This window comes from Pituophis catenifer, unplaced genomic scaffold (genome assembly GCF_029215685.1).
Source record: "Pituophis catenifer annectens isolate HBS135680 unplaced genomic scaffold, rPitCat1.0.hap2 SCAF_3, whole genome shotgun sequence".
NCBI classification, from domain to species: domain Eukaryota; kingdom Metazoa; phylum Chordata; class Lepidosauria; order Squamata; family Colubridae; genus Pituophis; species Pituophis catenifer.
In genome coordinates, this window is record NW_027256883.1 from 191,759,804 (window position 1) to 191,765,803 (window position 6,000).

Here is a 6,000-nt window from a genome sequence, read left to right on the forward strand (position 1 = left end):
CTCCCAATCCAGGGTTCTCCAAATTGGTCGGGACTCTAATGCCTTGAAATTTCACCCAACAGGGTGATGATGGCTGGGGAATTACAGGAACTGATGTCTAATCTCCCTGGGAGACTACAGCCTGCAGAAAAGGCTCAGGAGGAAATGATAGCAGGCCCAGGCTGCCCCCAAACTATCCCTTGCAACTGACTCCCCCACCCCACTCTTCTTCTGAGCCAGCCTTTGCTCTTCTGCAGGCAGCCTTGCTGAGCAGATTTAAAACTACTTGTCACACCTTCAAGAGGTGCGTTTGGCAGAGCCCTAAAGGGCCAGGGCATCGTTCTGGAGGAGGTTTTCGGTCTCCTCCCATCAGATGCTCAGGCGCAAAATATAGTCCTTAATATAGGAAGAGTAAGTAGAAGGGACCAGGCAGAGAAGCATAACGCCGGCTTTATGTATGTATGTATGTATGTATGTATGTATGTATGTATGTATGTATGTATGTATTTATTGGTTCGATTTATATGCCGCCCTTCTCCGGAGACTCAGGGCGGCTTACAATGAGTTAAGCAATAGCCTTCATACTTTTGTATATACCTGCTTAGTAGGGCTTTCGCCCCCACCCCCCAGCGGTGTTCTTTTTTATACAAAGTCAGCCTATTGCCCCCACAATCCGGGTCCTCATTTAATTAAACTAAATTAAATCCCCATTTAATTTAGCGGGCAGGAGGATAATCTCCGACCGGCACCTGCTGGAGTGGACACGTACCAGACCAGGTAAGCTGGGCTTCGAGAAAACAACGGACTGACCTCACACACCGGACCCTTAGAAGCTCAGGGCACCGGCTGATCCTCAGCCCCCAGATTGGAATCAGAGCCCGGGGTCTCCGTCGCGGGGGATTTTCGCGCGCCCACCTTCCCATCCTGGGTACCCTAACCGTACCATACCCGCTGCTGCTTTGGATGCCGGCTGCGGGTGGGATTGAAAAAAAGGTAAAAAGAAGGGAAGAGCCGGAGAAGGAGAAGGGAGTCCCGGGAAAGGACGCCGAGGCTTGGCGAACGGAGGGGGATAAAACGGGACGGGGAGGGGGAAGCGGAGAAAGAAGCGAGAAAGTTTACCATGGCAAAGCCGAGCGCAAAGGCGGGAAAGCGCTGAGCCGCAGACGCCGAACGAGCCGGCTCGTTCTCCACTCCAGCCTCGTGGGCCGCCTGCCAGCTGCCTTTCCCTCTCTTCGGGGATTTATTTCAAGGAGCCGCCGTCGCTGCAGTCTGTCCCGCCTCCGCTTACCGTCCACACGGGTAGGTAACCGGCGACAGCGGGGTCCTAGCGCTTCCCACCGCCTTGCTAAAGGGAAGGGGGCTCCGGAAGGGGGAGGAGGGGGAAGCGATGACGCCAGCCCAAGATCCTCGGGACTCCCTGGGCTGCCTCCCCCCCTCCTCCCCACCCGCTCCCTCGACAGGAGTCCACGGCTCCTGGGGGGGGGGGTGAGAGATCCTATGCTCTTAAGTTTACGCTCCCACCAAATTAGCTTGTAAAATGCCGCCGTTAAGTTCGTGGTGGTTTTTAATTGATTCGCCTCCTTGACAGTCATAAACCCATTAAGCCTTCAAGGTGCGACAAGACTCTGGCAGGATGACAGCTGGATGACTCTCGAATGCAAACGGCCTTGGGAATAAAATAGTTTAGTGTTTACACGTGTTTTTTTTTTTTTCCCCCTTCTCCGGTGGACTAATCTGATTAGCTTCGGGGCATCTCTTCTCTGGCAAGACTCTTAACAACCACCTGCCAAGCAGACAAGGCAAAACTGTCAAGGCAAAACTGAGAGGTGAGGGACAGCTCCCTTCCCTTCCCACATGCTCTGGCTTCTGGCCAGCAAAAGCATCACTTGTTGAATGTATGCCTATCTCCCAGCCCACAAAGATGTAGCTGTCCTAATGCCCCCAATAGAGATGCTCGGTTTCAGGCTGCATATGGAAACATGTAGCATGGTGGACTGTGATGGATACTGCGGCTGTGGCTGTGATGGATACTGTGATCTGATGGGAAACAGACTCCCAGCTTCAACGGCTGAGAGGAGAAATGTGATAATTATTTCAGTGTTAAATGATTGTGTTGCTTCTTTGTATTATTAAATTGTTTTGGTACGTCGGAGTATTTGGAGCATCTTTATGAGAAAAAATATATATAAAGTAATATATTATTAAATGTGTGTCAGGAAGGTCACCATCTTGCCTTGAAGGAAAGCATTTCCGGGAGCTTGGGAGTGAGAGGAGAAATGTGATAATGATTTCAGTGTTAAAAGATTGTGTTGCTTCTTTGTATTATTAAATTGTTTTGGTACGTCAGAGTGCTTGGAGCATCTTTATGAGAAAAAATTATATAAAATAATATATTATTAAATGTGGCAAGGTCACCCCCTTGCCTTGAAGGAAAGCATTTCGGGGAGCTTGGGAGTGATGGGAGCCTCCTGTTAGCATCCCTGATGCCTGTGAGATCAAAGGAGATGGAATAAAGCTAAGAGAAACCCACAAAGGAGATGCAAACAAGTCTGGCTCTTCAGACATGAGAGAAGTCAGACCACCTAGTAGAAAAAATCAACATCCAGAATCTAATCCAGAAGAAAGCAATGGAAACTCACTTGGGTATTGTTGTGAAGAAAAATCTATTGATGTGCCTGAAACATTTAACAGTTTGGGTACCCAATGATGAGTTGGCCCAGCCCTTCAGGTCAGAAGCATTCCTCTTGTTCTTGCAGAAGAACACTAAGCTAGGCCACGTGGGACTCTGTTTATTGATAGATCCAGGCACTTGTAAATGGAACAGAAATATGGGATGCATGAACGAAAGAAGCTTGAAAATGTCAAAAATAATTGAAGCATTCTGCATTGGATGCTTCAAGAAAAAGTTAACTTAGGTGGACAGAATGGGTCTCTAAATCAGATTGTTACTTAACACTCCAGTTGGGGCATAATAACACCATATAAAGGAATGGAGTGGCAATGGTATGCAGACATAACAAAATATGTGTTCAGAAATAACACTCAAATTAGTTCCACTCTATTCGAATTAACAAGAACTGAAAGAAGCCATACAAGATCAGAAAATGTGGTGAGAGCTGGTCAATAAAATTGCTGAAAACCAGATGGATATTCAATTGTATCTATTAGTTTGATATTCAAACTAATAGATTTAGTTGATTGTCACTAGATTTTATGGACATCCAGTGATTTTAGACACGTTTATGCAACTACCACAGATGGAATAAGGGATGATATTGAGTTATTCTGTGGTAGATTGATGCCACAGTGCTAAACGATGCATTGAGAATGGAGGCATGACTATTAATTGGATAATTGGGATGCAAAAATTGGAGAAATTGAGGAACCTGCAATTTCAGGAGGATTTAGAATACAATAATAGAGTTTTATTGTAAAACTTCTAGTCCAACCCCCTGCTTAGGCAGGAAACCTTACACCACTTCACCATTTGAACTGGATGAATACAACAAAGTAAGTGGAAAATAAGTTAACAGTTTTGCAAACAGAATTATTTGACAATTGTCAATAACGATTTGCCTGAATTTGTCTGAAATGGTATCAGGTTTCCTGCCTAAGCAGGGGGTTGGACTAGAAGACCTCCAAGGTTCCTTCCAATGCTGTTATTCTATTCTGTTCTATTTGAACAATTTCAGGCTATATAAAATGCAAACACCATACATGGATAGCACTGGGTATAAAATCAGGATTCAGTTGAATATATAGGGAAAAAAACCCCAGGAGATGGAGAAAATTTCAAGTGCAGATTCCATGCAAAACTTTAGCAATTTAAGAGTAGCTGTACAATACCAGCAAGATTTGACTTGGCCACAATAGAAGGAATAAACTCAGTATCCTTAATTTATGTGGAATAGAACATTATAATTATAGAAAGAGATAAGAGGCATTGTGATTACTGAATATTCAAAATTAGAGGAGGAAAAGGTCAATTATGGTTTTGAGAACATGTAAAGAAAATGAAGGATTGAAGTCTTGGGCAGTAAGAAGGAAACAAAATGATTGAATACACTTCCAGATAAACTTAAGTAAAAAAGTACAAGGAAAGATTTCAGTCAAGAATGTTAAAAATAGAGAAAAATGAGGCATATTTCTATTAAAGTTATCATATCTAGGCTACAAAAATTAGATGGAAGCAATGACTAAGCTTTCAGTATCTCATTGCTGTCTCCTAGTGGTGACTTGGACTTTTTCAACCCATTTGCAGAATGGCAGCCCTATCTTTAAGAAGATCTGAGATGTTACAGGAAAATGGACAGCTAAGGTAGGAATACAGTGAAAAATGAAGGAAGATGAAAATGTGATATTGAAGCATTTACAAATAGGATTTCAAAATGACAGAAATAATTACAGAATATGTTCAGAAATCAACTTTACTAAAAAGTGAGGTTCAACAGGCAATAGAGGGAAAGGAGATTTCTGAACATATTCTGCAATTATTTCTGTCATTTTGAAATCCTATAATGCTTCAATATCACATTTTCATCTTCCTTCATCTTTCGCTGTATTCCAGTGTATTGACAATTACAGATACAAATGAAATATTCTTTGAACTATTTAAAACTATGAAAGAAGAGAAATGGCAGAAAAAACGATTACTACCAACCTACCTTCCATTGAGGACCTGTATACTGCACAAGTCAAAGAGAGGGCTGTGAACATATTTTCAGACCCTTTGCATCCTGGACATAAACTGTTTCAACTCCTATCCTCAAAATGATGCTATAGAGCACTGTACACCAAAACAACTAGTCACAAGAACAGTTTTTTCCCAAACACCATCACTCTACTAAACAAACAATTCCCTCAACACTGTCAAACTATTTACTAAGTCTGCACTACTATTAATCTTCTCATTGTTCCTACCACCTATCTCCTCCCACTTATGACTCTATGACTGTAACTTTGCTGCTTGTATCCTTACGATTTATATTGATTGCTTCCTAGTATGATTCGATTGTTTATTTGTACCCTGTGACTATCATTAAGTGTTGTACCTTATGATTCTTGATGAATGTATCTAGTCTTTTTATGTACACTGAGAGCATATGCACCAAAGACATTCCTTGTGTGTCCAATCACACTTGGCCAATAAAGATTCGATTCCGTTCTGTTCTGTTCTGTTCTGTTCTGTTCTGTTCTGTTCTATTCTATTCTAAATTAAAGGGGTAACAGCTCATTGTCAAAAAATATATGGCATAAAATATGGAAAATTTAGCTGCTATCACCTGGAGGCTGAAAAAGGTCAGCATATAGATCTGTACTGAAGTTGGGAAATGTAAGAGCAATGCCAAAGGAACAAATAGATTTCAGAGATGGGAGAGAGATGCCAGCAGCTAAAATAAGATAAGTAATTGAAAGAGCAAGAGAAATATTTGAAAAATGTTACATCAGTTTTATTGAGGGCAATACAGTCTTTAACTACATAACTCAGGTTCAAATGTGGAATATATTGAGGCTATCAGAGATGTCAAAACACTTGATTTTCATCTAAGGAATATTTACAATGAGCAAACAGTTCAGAGAAAGCCTGGAGTTTAGAGCAAAAAGAATGGTTCAGACTAGGAAAGAGAATGTGACAAGAATGCATATTGGCCCCCTGCCCTTTTAACTTACAGTATATGCATCACAGGAATAACTGAATTGGAAAAGGCAGCTGAAATCAGGAGAAACCAAAGCACTAAGAATAGAATAGAATACTGTAGAATAGAATAGAATAGAATAGAATAGAATAGAATAGAATAGAATGGAATGGAATGGAATGGAATGGAATGGAATGGAATGGAATGGAATGGAACGGAATGGAACAGAATTCTTTATTGGCCAAGTGTGATTGGACGCACAAGGAATTTGTCTAAGAATTTATGCAGTCTGTTCACTAAAAGCAAATAATATTTATTATGAAAAAAATAGTAAGTAAAAAATCTGGGATAATCTTAGGAAGAAACATAAGATCAGCAAATATTA